This window comes from Rousettus aegyptiacus, unplaced genomic scaffold (assembly GCF_014176215.1).
Source record: "Rousettus aegyptiacus isolate mRouAeg1 unplaced genomic scaffold, mRouAeg1.p scaffold_m13_p_2, whole genome shotgun sequence".
NCBI lineage: Eukaryota > Metazoa > Chordata > Mammalia > Chiroptera > Pteropodidae > Rousettus > Rousettus aegyptiacus.
Window position 1 is genome coordinate 7,930,161 of NW_023416295.1, and position 14,587 is coordinate 7,944,747.

Here is a 14,587-nt window from a genome sequence, read left to right on the forward strand (position 1 = left end):
CGCATTTCCCAGACGTCCCTCCAGCTCAGTTTTCCCACATGACCTTGCCACCTTAGCTCTCTCTAAAATAAAATGGGGAAAGAAGTGTTTAAACTCAGATTTGGACTATGTTCTCACTGTAGTAGAAATTTCGGGAGTCAGAAAGATGGGAATTTGAATCCCTGCTCTGCCACTGAATCTTGCGTGAACGTGGGAAATTTCTTGACCTTCTCAGCACTAGCCTCAGCATCCTACGTGGATAACGATAAGCCTTCCGTGAAAAAATTATTATGAGAAGTAAGTGAGATCATAAGTGTAAACCACCTAATACAGAACCTGGCACACATCACCAAACATTGGTTCCTCATCCCTGCACAATTGACAGATCTGTTTGGCTGTTTGGCAACTGTTCATAACTTTCCAGAGATATATGAGTTAAAAAAAAAAAGTGTAACATTGCAGAAATGATAATAAAAGAATTTACGATGTTATGTAACAGGGCATGAAGCCAGGGGAAATATCACTGCAACTGAGATCTGATTTCTTTTTGTAGGTAGAAAGCGGGCAAAGCCCTCTTAGAATTGCAGGCCAATATCACATTAAAACTTCTGGACATCACTCTTTTACCCGATGTGTTAGGTAAGTGGTTTACAGGTGTAGAACCAGGATTTTGTGCAGCCTCCTCTACCTGCCTGCTTTCTCTGCCATATTGGTTTATTTCTCTTTTGGAGTAGGAGGTGCTATTTAATACATAGCCATTGCCTAGAGTGTGTTTTTTTTATTCTTTTTCTTTTTCTCTTTTTAGTACTTTCCAGGTTAGAATTCCTAAAATATGTTATTACATGCTCTCCATTTTCATGTTAAAGCAGAACTATTTGAAAGGCTTGTTCTGAAAATTCACCCATGACTTAACCTGCAGAGATGAAAAGAATAAAAATTCAAAATGTGTTCCTTCACAGTGGAAACCACCACTTTAAAAACACTGAAGCAAAGTTAGTTTTCAGGGCTGTTTCTCACGCTGAGCCTATTGTTCTAGAAATGTTTGGTACCAGATAACCCAGAGCAGCACAAGAAAGGTATTCATTATCAAGTAACAAAAGATACAATGCATGATGGTTTTTTTCTGGTGTAAACTGCTCAGTACTTCCCAGCCCAAGGTAGAGAGGAAGTCCGCCTTTGAGGATTAGTTAAGTGGAGAGAAGGAACCTATGTTATTATTTTAATAAAATATTTCATGAGCCTGATGAAAGTTATGTGTGACTTAAATATTTGCGGATTATGTTCATTTGATTCTTCTAATACAACCAGGAATATAAAATCAAGAAATAGATAATTAGGTATATACCTATATAAATATAGTATTTAGATATCATTTAATAAATTTGTTAATTTCATCTGTTTACTGATGGGTGACAGGAAGGAGATAAAGGGAAGAATAGGGGATAAAAGAGAGAAAATACATAACAGAGACAGATGGTTAAAGCAGAAGAAAAAAGTTATCAAAAGAACAAGACAAAAATATAGGACATATGAACAGAGAGAGAGAGAGAGAGAGAGGGAGAGGGGGATAGAGGGTAACTCTAAAATATAACAAGAAGCACAGTGCTAAATAATCTGACTCTGACTTCTACATCCTGGGAACAAGTGATTATAAGTATAGAAAAGAAGCTGTTTATTTCTCTTTCCTCCCTACCCGCCGCCATGTGTGTTCACCCCTGCTCCCCGCATCCACAGCCCAAGGACAATAAACCTTTGTCCCCTAACCCATGCTCAGAGCATGAGGACTCATCACAGAGTGACCAGCGGTGAGTCCCGGAGACCTGGAAAGGGACCTGCCCCCACAGTCATCGTTCGGCTGATCTTGGTTCCATCCTGTAATGGAGAACGTGCTTCCCAAGGGGGATGGGAGGGAATAGCTTCCCTCTCACAGGGTGAATCCTTAGCCCGTGCCCACCACTCCCGAGACTGGACCCAGCAAGTCTAACCCGTCTCCTGCAGGACAGCCCGCCTCACATCCCCGCTGGTTCCTCTCACCACTGCCTCCCCGTCTCCTCTTTATTATGAATCTGCCTTCTGAAGACATTTCCCTCCTTTTCTTTTCTTTTTTTAAAATTTTGGCTCATTCCCTTGCTGTGGTCCAGACAATGCAATGGAAAGAGGCTGCTACTACCCTTCTTCTAGAAATTACTAGACTAATACAGCACGTTCAGTACAAATACTTTTCCCAAGCAGCCACACGGCTAGAGTGGTCTACATGCCTCATGCTCAAAAACGGTTTCCTTCCGCTTCTCTGGGTACAGACCTTCGGGAAATTGTTGGAACGAGATAAAAGTGTTTATCTTTGGCTGAGTCTCAATTTATCACATGCCAATTCTCCTTCTCACAAGGGATGTTTCTGAGCCCTCTTTTCCTGAAGCCCCTGCCATGAGCACAGGACCCCCTGGAGATGCTTGAATGGCCAGCGTGTCACAAGTCTCTACATTGGCTGCCCTCCTAAACGATCTCTCTCCAAAGCCTGTCCCAGGTAGGCTTCCTACTCCTGCACAGTGTTCTGGTGGAAAGGGGGAGTGGAGAGCCAGGGGGAGTGGGGAGTCCTGACCCAGCTGCAGGAATCCAGGCGACTTAATTAACCTCCATTCCCTCTTCCGTAAAATGAAGGTACATAATAGTGCCAGCCTCCCGGTGTCCTTGTGACATATAGCGATATGTGTGAACCCCTAGAACAGGGCAAGGTGCTCAGAAAGTGCTCGGGAACTGCTGGCTGCTATTCCCACTTACTCTGGCTCTGACTCCTAAGAAAGCCCACGTAACGTACAAAGTCACACCAAGGAGTGGCTAATGATCGGCTTTGAAGTGTCACGTGCAGGATTCCATAGCATCGGGCTCTTGAAATAGCCAAATTCTGGGGATACAAGCATTTTTCCACTATAATTCTCAACCCTGACTACACATGAGAACCATCTGGGAATCTTTGAGAAACTAGTGACACCCTGGCTCCCTCCTCCACCAGCTTTTCTGATATGAGTAGTCTGAGCGAGGCCTTGTTCCCCCCAAAATATAATGGGCAGGCATGGGCGATAACCACTGAGTCAAAGCAAGGCTCTTAATGAGGGCGGCCATCAGATCATTTGCGTGATTAAAATTATAGATAGATAGATAGATAGATAGATAGATAGATAGATAGATAGATAGATGATAGATTATAGATAGATATAGATGATATAGATATAGATATAGATATAGATATAGATATAGATATAGATACAGATACAGATATAGATATAGATATAGGTAGATATAGATACCAAAATGGCCAGCCCAGAAACTCTGATCCCATTGGCTAAAATGGGACCAAGCCCCTATACATGTCTAAAGCTATACAGGTAATTCTGATGTGCTTTGGAGAACCACTGGCCCCAAATATTTGTCACCTTTCCAAAAGTGATGAAGAAAGATCAGTCTCCAAACAGTAGTCTGAGATGTGGTACCCCTTGGGGATGACATTTTCCCTGGCCCAGAGTCCCTTATCTATACCCGGATGTTAGGGCTCAGCTCCAGGACCAGCCCGGGGCAGACGTGGCTACAGGGAAGAGAGGGGCCCTGGGCCCCTGGCTCTTTCTTTCCTGATTGGACAAATCACCAACCAGAAGAGTTTTGTTGCTGAGAATGGGAAAAAGCAGGAGAAATGGCTGAAGCATGAGGTCCCTTCTTTCTCTAACCAGAATGTTTTAGATCGAGTGAAATAGCCTTAAGAAAGTTGTGTCTATTTCTATCAACATATGCGTGTGAGAACAGATTTTCAACAATAATTGATACGAATTAAATACAGGAAGAAGTATAATATTGTCACTTCATTTCACACCACGCCAAATATAGATGTGCAAACTGACAAGCTTATATAAAAGAAAAAATACACTCAAAGTAAAATAAACTGTTATGTTTTTATTTTTATCTATCTACATTCTTTAACATGCTTTCTTTAAAAAAAAAAAAAGACATATAGGTGGTTAGCATAACTTTATTTCCTGAGCTTCCTTAAAATGAGTTTCCATTATTCTAGAATTGCTCTTCCCATGTGAACAAACCAGGAAAGAGGATATTGGATGGATGGATGGATGGATGGATGGATGGATGGATGGATGGATGGATGGATGGATAAATGGGTGGATGGAGGGATGGAGGGATGGAGGGATGGATGATAGTTGGATAGCTGATGGAGAAAACAATGAGAGATGGAAACAAGAAGACTAGGAAGAATAGGGAAGAGGGAGATAATTAGATCAAGAGATTGAGAAAGAGAAAGAGAAACATGAGAGCATGTAGATTGCATCAAGGAAAGAATGCTGAGAGTTACAATACAAATGAATTAAATGGGTTCATGTCCTCAGTTCCTCACTTGGAAATGAGCAAATTAGTTCTGAACAGTTTCAATACCCTTTCCAGCTCTGGCATTCTCGGTGCATATGAGGTAGACAAAGAAGGAAAAAAAGGAAAAGAGAGGAAAAGAGATTCAGTCATTCCAAAACATTAGGCTATGTGTTAGTTTCTTATGGTCACTGTAACAAGTGGCCACAACCTTATTGGCTTAAAACACAAACGTATTCTCTTAAAGTTCTAGAGCAGCGGTCCCCAACTTTTTTGGCACCAGGGACCAGAATCTGATGCATGATGATCTGAGGCAGAGCTGAGGAGGTGATGCTAGCGCTGGGGAGCGGCTGCAGATACAGATGAAGCTTGGCTCAGCTCACCTGCCGCTCACCTCCTGCCATGTGGCCAGATTCCTAACAGGCCACAGGCTGGTACCTGGGGTTTGGGGACCCCTGTTCTAGAGGACAGTCTTAGAATCCAGACAGCCCCTAGAAGTCCCTGCCCCTAACCTGTTTCTACAGCCTCATTTATTATTCACTCCTCCCCACCGTCGCAGCTAATGCTACACTGTCTTCCTTCCGTCCCTTATTTAAATCTTGGAGCCAAACTGGAGTTCACCTGTATCTCCATGATTGCTCAGGGAAGGAAATGTGCCACAACTTAAATGAGCTGAATGTCATTTAAGTTAACTCCCAAGGTCGTGCAAAGAGGGCTCTGCTAGTAAGCCTTTTTACTATCTCAAGAAATCTCCGTTTCTTTCCAGGTCTGTATGGATTCAGAGGCCAGGGTTTTTAACTGGCTCAAACAGTTGTTGGTAGCATTTCCAGAAGGGTAGAAAAAAGAGAAAAAAATGAATATAGAAAATAGTGTAAAATATGAATATGTTTAAAGGAGGGTGGTTTTTAGATTTCCGTTAAAAAAAAAAATGGTCTGACCCAGTTTTCAACTAGGTCAAGATGTGGTAGACTGAGTTAAATCATGAAAGGCACAAATTACCCTAGAGCAGAGGAGTGTGCCTTCCTACCTGCTCCTCTAACCAAAGTGGAACTTGCCTTTCCAGTTGAGGGAGTGTCATACCCCAGAGGAAAAGTGAGCTCATGATTTTAATATTCCTTTACTTTATTTTCCCACCCTCGTTTCATCTTCGACCAGTTTCCCCATTCCTTCCTGCAATGGTTGGTTTTCCCTCTTTTTAATGGCTTGGAGTAACCCTAAATGGGTGGCTTTGTGGTGTTTTTCATCTTTTCTGTCCCCTTTTACTTTAATTTTTTGGGCAGAGTAAAATGCAAAGAGACCTGAAAGTTAGAGAAAATCTAACCATTTTTGTCCTTTTTTCTTCTGTATTTTTACCAACATCATAACTCTTAAATATTTTTACTTCTTTTGGATAATTATTTCCCTTTGCATCCTCAACGATTACATTAGTTGGACTTTTCTCTTATGCCATTCTTGGTTCTTTTTAAAAGGTTTTTCCATTGCTTGGTTTTGTTCACCTTTGAAATTTGAGTCCTTTCTACTTTTTATAAATGTTTGTTCTTTAAAAAATAAGCCTCATTTTATTCTTGCCTGTGAACTTTTAATTTCCACTTTCCTGTTAGACATTTCTGACCAATTTTTCTTTTTTTTTCCTCCTGAAACTTTTGGTTTTTCACTTCTCTTTCAGTTATCATTTCCCTTCCTTCACCTGAAATGCAAATGGTCTTATCGAGCTGATTTCAAGATCTATTTTTACTTACTTCTTCCTCTTTCTCACTGCAGTGCTTCCCAGTATTTTTAGGGTTCCATCTTTAATATCGCTTCTCTCAGTCTCCGTCCTCACTCATTCCCTACCCTCTCTTCTTCTTTGTGTCTCTGCCTCAGTTTCCCCTTCTAAGTTTTCCTCAGTTTTCTCATCTTTTTTTTTCTTTTTTCTTTTCTTCGCTTCATAACAAAAATGTCCTTGCTTCAAAAATGGCTCAAATAAATTCCCTAAACGGGTCCTCCCTCAGCCTCTGATCTGCCTTTAAAGAGAAAATTTCCACTCAAATGAATAACCTTATAATCAGCTCTTTGTTCTGCTTCTGTAGACATGCTCGCTGCACAGGCCATATAGCAGGGTGACCTCAAGATCAGCTGAAGACTCCCCTTTGCTTGTTCTGTCTAGATGACAGATGTATTGCAGATAAGCCCTATAAAAGTAAGGTTACCATGGTCTATGGCCATGCCACCCTGAACAAGCCCAATCCCATCTGATCTCGGAACCTAAGCAGGGTCATACCTGGTTAGTACTTGGATGGGAGACCACCTAGGAAGACCAAGTGCTGTAGGCGTAAAAAATTTTTTTTAAAGTAAGGTTATCTCTGAGCGCAGAGTCCAGATTTTCAGAGTGCTAGCTCTTCTGGAACCGCTGGCATAATAAATCTGAGTTCTCCAACTCTCTGAGTGGTGCTTAGTTTCTCGCCAGTCTGATTTTTCTGCAACACCTGCCAGATCCATTGCATATCCTCTCACATATAAGCCTGGAGTCTCAGGTGTCAAGACTGAGTCTTATCTCTGCCTAAAATGCTTTCCCCATTTCTCTGCTAATCTCCTACCATTCCTCCAAGACTTATCCAGATGTCATTTTGCCCCTGACCACTAGCCTAATTAGTTGAATGTTATCTTTGCTTCTATCACCCCATGGTTTTAGCCTCTTTATCAATCAACATTCAAGGTGGGATTATAAATTTAACCTTTAAAAAAGGCTTTAAAGATGTAAAAAATGTCTGATATGACGACACATGAAATCATGAGTGCATAAAACAAATATACAACATATCGAATAATTATGTCTAAAAATCCATATAACCTCCACCCAGGTCAGCACTCCAAAAAACTTCAAGAATCCAATTTTAGTCATACCCTGTTTACTGTCCTGAAAATAACTGTTAGCCTTGTCTTTATAATAATCACTTTCACACTTCTCTTTAGTTTTACCACCTTTGCATGCATTCTTAAGCAATAAAGCTTAATTTTTCCCATATTTGAACTTTATGGGATCATTCCGGAGATGTCCCTCTTTGGTCTTCTTTCTTACACTCAACACTATCTTTAAGATCCCAGGCTATTGTTACAATGAGTTGTCATGTGCATATTTTCTCTTCTGTCTAGATTTCCATTGCGTGCGATGTCCCACCATTTATTTATTTATTCCAAAGTTGATGGACCAGTTTGGAGCCAGTGTAAACATTGCTGCTGAGGGCATTCCTATGGAAGAATCCTGGCACAGGTATGCATGCATTTTTTTGAGGGTATGAATGAGAAAGAATTGTTGAGTCACAGACTATGCTTACATTCAACTTTAGTTTAAAAAAAAAATGCCAAACTGATTTCCAAACAGGTTGTAACAATTTACATTTCCGCCAGCGGCCTGTGGGATTTCCTTTTGATACATAGACTTACCAACCCCTGCCGATCTGATGGGCAAAGATGGACATTTTCATCACCTACTACCTAGAGCAACCCAGTTGACTAGGTATAGAAAATGTTCCCATGAATCAATTAATTCATAAAACTCTCTGGTGTTTATGAATCAGTACAGATTAGTTTCAAAGCCTGAATATTTTCCAAGGATTTACCTTAGGAGGGTTTGCAGTCAAGCGTATATGAACAATATCTACTCTGATAAATATTTTTTTCTTTAACATGTAAAAAGATTTTCTCTGCTAGTGCTTCTGATATGCAGGGCAAAGTCTGTGTAAGCCTTCGTGCAGAGCAGAGTGAGGCAGGCTTCAGTGCATAGCACAGCCAATACCTTTAGCCCTAAGACAAAGAAATGGTGGACAGCATCGCTGAGTCTCCACATCTTGAGCTCCAGGGGAGACTTTCCACTTCTGTCTCACAAAGAAAGCATGGATTCAAGATTTAATCTTTCCGAGGACTTCAATGGAGTCCTGCTATCTCCAGGGGCAGGATCCAATTAGGATAGTTTATACCTATTGATCTCAGGCAACCCTTCCTTAATGCCTTCCCTCGCAGTAAAACAGTAAGTGCCCACCAGTGAATTTTCTAAAATGAAAATTGTTTATGGATTGATTTTTTATTTATTAAAAGATGTGAAAAGATGTCTGGCCAGACCTTGTACCGTGTCTTTGTGCTTCGCTGGAGATCATTTGCTAGTGTGGTGGTAGAAGTGAAGCCATAAAGCACAAAAAAACGGCCACTAGGAAACACATGTTCAAGGATTTTTTTTTTAATGCCAGGAAAGAATTGCTAATACAAATTTCCCCACCTACAAACAAATGTTTCCCTTTATTCAAATGTTAATTGAATGTATGCGTTAATACTCTATAATTTTCTTAAATGCTTTTTAGTTAGAGTTTCTGCGATAACTTGGTTTAAAATCCTCATCGTTAAATCTCTTCTTCCTTTAATATTTCCTCTTCTAGACAATATATTTTTGAAGGAGTTCTTCAAGTTCAATGTTAGGTATCTGTTTGTCAGAGAAGTTACTTCCTTTGAGAAGAAATTCTTCAAAAGTTGATAGGAAAAGAGAATATTCGTCATTAGAAAAATTTTGTAAATTGTCCTAACATGCTCAGAAAATGATGTTTGAAGTATGTGAAATGAAAGAACCTCCAGGCTTCAAACCTTTCAGTTGTCAGCACCTACAAACCTCATCAAATTATTTCCTATTTGATGAATGAGTCCTTCTTAGCAAATTACAGTTATGAGTCAATTAAACAAGAAATCAAAACTTCATTGAAAACAATCACATTTGCACTTCTTGTCAGCCATATTAGTTTTTAAAACTAGGGAATAAGCAACTTTTTGCAAGAAGAGAATATCATCACTAAGGATAAAAAAAAAAAACATGATCAAATGTTAGGGGTTTATAGAAAAAAAAGAGCAGTTGGCTGGGATTCTGATGGTTCTCATTCTAGAGAGCTTCTTAGTATATACTTGAATAAGATCCCTGAGCCTCATATTTTTATATTTGTAAAAAGAGCAAAATTAGATCATCTGTAAAATTACAAAAGGGCATTCATTTCTGTGATTCATTGATACTAAGTCCTCAGAATTAATGAACTAATTTTTTTTAAATCAGAGAAAAATTATAATGTTTTACACATTCGACAGAGAAAACTAAACAAAAATATCCACTACATGCTTACCAGGATGGCTAACATTTTTTTTTCCTTTTAATGACATTAAATGTTGGCAAGAATATGGAGAAACTAGAGCTCAGAGAGATGATTGGTGGGAGTTTAAAATGTTATAATCATTTCAGGAAATTATATGGTGGTTTCTTTTACAACTACATATACATTTATCCTCTGACCCAGAAATTCCACTCCAACTTATTTATCCAAGAGAATTAAAAATATAGGTCCACAAAAAAACTTTACAAGAATATTTATAGTAGCTTTATTCATCATAACAAAAAACTGGAAACTGCTGAGATGCTGGTCTACTCTGATCCATCCTATGGCCTGCAGTCAAAATGATCATTCAGAAAACACGTGGGCATTTTATTCATCCCTCAATGGTTTAGGATCAAATTCCAAACCCCTTTGCATGCCTCCTGACATACTCTTGTATATAGTCCCCACAACAGTCAGACGAGCAACTTTGCTTTACTTCTCAGAAATCCCCTTGGTACCAAACATCCTTTTGTTCCCTCCTTGTGACGGATTGCAGATTGGCTCACTCAACCTCCATTCTATATTCCTCCTTTTATTTGGAGAGTTTGGGGAACTAAAGCAACATTCCTCAAACTCTCTTTCACTTAGGGTACAGGATATAACGTTATCTGCCTATTAGGTATACTAGTTCAAGATGTGGAATGTTTTTTTCTAGTTTTTGCTATTGGGCAAAGCCACAAAAACATGAGGTTTCTCTGCTAGCATTTCACGTCTATCTCCAGCTTCAAAGGTAATGAGTTATTGGAGTCTCTTGACGAAGCTTTCTAATGCCTAAATTGCAGCTAAAGGTTTCCATTTTTCAGTTTCCGGATAGTCTAGAGGTGGTCGAAATGGTGGCAACAGTGCCACCACGAGCTGTTGGTGATTGCAATCAATAGTCTTGATTCTAGTCTACCTCCCCTGATGGGTCAGCTTCTTATGGTTCTAGAATTGTTCCTGGAGGCCCAAATTTGAGCCCATCCTGTCAGCCCTTCTAATAATTTTCCAAATCCTAATTTCCTTCATTAAAACCTTTCTTAATTAAAATACCTAGAGTTGTTTTCATTTTCCACACTAAATTCTGACTGACAAAATCGTGTGAATCTGAGAAGCAAGTAGTTAAAAACATAAGAAATAATAAGAACTGGCACTTGGATGGGGATTCCAAAATCTGGAACATCCAACCACCTTAGACACTTGATAGGAAAACAGATTACCTGGCTAAAACCTGCAGGAAAAGATTCTATCTGGGTGTAGCCTAAGATATATTTTTTTAAATCTCTCCATTTGATTATGATGCAACCTGCCTAACACAAAAGTACAAGGACAGGCACGTAGGATTTTAAGATGTAAAGGCTCACAGACATCGTGAGACGCACTCTGATGCAAGAATCTCAATGCTGATATTCAATATTTCCCAATCGATCAAAGAAGAAAAGGAATCTTACAGATTAGGTTTTTGTCTGCAGTAATTTATTAACTTAGCAGAAGCTCTCTATTGAAAAAAGCTACCTTCACAGAAAGAATGAAATAACTTCTTTCAAGACTGTGCAATAAATTCCCAACTGTGACATAAAAATTCACATTTCATGTTGCAAGATGTATATTAAACTTATAAGAATATGTGATATACTATTAAGATCTTTAAAATTTTTTTATTAGCTTAAGACATACTATAGATATTATTTTCAGATCCAAACAGGATCTCAAAGCAGAATATCATAGAATCATAGAATTACATGATTCAAGATTAGAAGCAACCTTATAGATAATTATTTTAAAATGCCCATTGAGAGTAAAAGGCACAACTTAAAAGTAAAGACATTTAAAAAATAAGTGACCTCAGAGGCCTTTACCTTGGTATTTTACTCAGTTGCTGGCCAAGCAAAGAACAATGTAGTTAATGCAGCATTTGGGGCTATTTTCAAATAAATGCCAACATACATTCACTTGCCTATTTAATTGGTTTTTTAATTTTCACTGAAGTCTTACCTTGAGATGCTTATTAATCATACCCCTTCTTGAATCCAACTCTATCGTAAACAGAGAGTAGAAGAAAGCAGAACAAAACAAAATTAAAAATTAACAAAAATGTGTACGTTTTAGAGACAAGTGATTATGGAAATGTATACAATGAATGTGAACCAGGAAGTAAAGGCGGAGGGCAAAGTTTCTTCCAACATAACAACTCCCAATATTCCAATGCTGACAATTACACTGTGAGGTGTCACTTCCCTTTGAAGAGGTGTCACCCCACTTTTGAGTATCAACTACATGCAGTTCTTTCAAAATCGTAAGACTGAATGGCTAAATGATAGTTAAATATCACAAGGATAGTCTGATCTGAACTTTAGGGTAGAGAATTTACATTAGTAAATAAATAAACCTGAGACATATCCGGAGTGGAGTCATGGTTAACGACTTCATATAGATCCTGCATCTGGCAGGTAGGGTGTCCGGGTCTGAGAGTCTGAGGTAGAAACTGACCCTTGCTTCCTAGAATAGTGACTGCCAATTAGAATTAGTGAGCTCATAGAGGAAAACAAAAAACTCGATTTAGTTGTTAAAAAATGCATAAAGGTAATCACGCATTTATTGCGTTATAGTTCAGCAGGCAAACCGACTTGACAATCATTCATTTATTGGGCGGGTACTTCCTGGGCACCCAGCATGTGACATGCACTCTGTGGAGCCCTGGGAGACAGTGGTGAACAGGGTCCTTGTTTTCATAGAGCTTACATTCTGGATATACTACATGAGCCAGGAATGCTGCCAATATTCTGGTGGGCTCATTCTCTTCAGAAGCTTGGGTTTGGGGGCCAAGATGCCCTGGGCTTGATTCCCAGCCTCGCCTCTTGCTGAGCATGTAATCCTGGGTGCTCATCACACCTGCATGGCTTTCTCCTTCTCTTTGTCTCTGTGGCAGACATGTCTAACATGGTATTGCCTTGGGGTAGGAGGTGACCTGCCTCCACCGTGTAGGGAGAGAAAGCTCATTCATGTGTTTCAGATGAGAAAGGCTCATCCTTGGGGAAGAAAACAAAATTCCCCTTGCCTTAATCAACTTTCCCTTTTCCTTAATTAATTTCCCAGCTTAGGGACCCCATATTGGTAGGACTTCTATAGGTTGATCCTGATCTCCATAGAGATGCGCGGGCTTGTTCCCTCTCCGGTGGACTTTCCCAAGAGCCAAATTTACTTAATCGCAAGAATCAGCTGGGCACTTCTAGAAGTGATGATTCTTGGACCCCACTCTACACCTAAAAATCTCTGCGCATTTCTATTTTTAATAACTAAGGTATGAAACCAGAGGCTACTTCTCTGTTTAATGAGCCTAGCTAGCCCATCAAAACTTTTGTGTTCTTTTCTAAAGACTTTTCTGATCATGAAATTAATATATGCACATGGTAGGAAATTTTTTAAAAAGAAAAAAATGTTAAGAAGGAAGCAAAACCTACCCATTGTCCCAAAGTCTAGAATTAAGAAAAATTATCATGTTCGTTTTTTCATTTTTATTCTATGCACATAAATTTTTCTTAATTATTTAAGATTATACCATAAATAGTTTTTTACTTATAGATTTTCTCTGTATATATGCACATATATTCTGAGCACGCATCTAACTAGTATTTTACAGAAATAATTCCATTAACTATTATCTATTGAGAAACCCTCATGTGCAGACACTGTTTTAGGTCCTGGAGATATAGGAATGAGAAGCAGGAAGAGATCTGTGTCTTAATGAACTTACATTACAAAAGTAGGAGATAGTCAGGAAACCAGCTAACTGATACATAAATGAATAAAATCATTACAATCAGTGCAAGTGTCAAGAATGATGATATTTGGGTGCCGATCGGGTGCCAGGTACAGTTCCAAGTATAAACTCATTTAATCCTCATAACGATCCCTCAGGGCCAATGTTAGAATGTCCTCAATTTTATAAATGTGAAAACAGAGGCACCAATTGCTTATCAACATATTTATATATTTACAAGATGCTATGAAATAGTGACTCAGGAGACCAACTTAGGTCACGTGGCCAGAGGAGACCTCACTGCAGATACTGGTGCTGCAAGACAGAGGAGAAAAAGGGGGTGGCAGTATAGAAACTGAGGAGCATCATGGATGGCAGAGGAATATGCGCCGTTACTATGTGCAGGATCCTGATGCTTGAGGGAGTGCCCCCTTTGGCTTCTGAATTGTGGGGAATTCTGGGTAGTCTGGGGAAGGAGTTAGGATGGCGATTGGAGGTCTTAGGCAGTATAACTTTAGTAACCATTAGAGAAGTATTCTGATAATTTTAACAACCCTAGGTAACACCAGCTAAAAATGATCCATGCATATATTGAGTATACATGTGTATACAGCCCATAATGTATTAAAGGTATCTCTCCTGGTTAGATATTTTGATTGTACCTCTTTGAACACTATCATGAGCATCTTCATCCATACATACTTAGGCACTAATGCTGTAGGATGAATTTCCAGGAAATAGAGATACAGTGAAATGTGTGTACATGTTTAAGGCTTTCGACACATCCTGAAAAATCTACTTTAAAATGTATCAAGCTATACTACCACCTGTTGTATAAGGGCTGATTTTCCTTGGGAATTATCAAGTAGTTTTCCTCATCATTCAAAGTTATCCAAAGAGCATCTTCTAGATGCAAGGCCCTGTTCAAGACACTGCAAAAAATGCAGAGGCGTGATGTTCTGCACTAAAGGCCCCCCAAAATTGTGCACAGATGAAGCCCCCCAAAATTGTGCACAGGTACAGCGTATGGGAGAATGAAGTCCACGCTCCATCGCTGGGAAGGACGTGACATGGCTCGGGTGCTCAGAGGGATGAGGGAGTAGCATTGGCTGGACTGATCTGGGAATGGTCCATGCAGGAGAAAGCACGCGAGCTTGGTCTTGATCTAGATAGGGGCGAGGGCAGCATTCCAAGTAAAGCTACAGAGAGAGATGGTAAGGAGAAAATGGCAAAAATTACCCAAGCCTTGGAAAGGAAGCCATTGTGCCTGGAGTATGGGGAAGAACATGCTCCAAGAAGCAGGATGGACCAGATCAGGAAGGACCCTGCTTTTTGAGCTGAA

The 14,587-nt window shown here is 39.6% G+C and overlaps 1 pseudogene; it reads left to right on the top strand.

The window, feature by feature from the left end:
- Positions 1-6,537: 6,537 nt before the first annotated feature.
- On the top strand, positions 6,538-6,656 carry LOC118614823 (annotated as a pseudogene).
- The last annotated feature ends 7,931 nt before the right edge of the window (positions 6,657-14,587 follow it).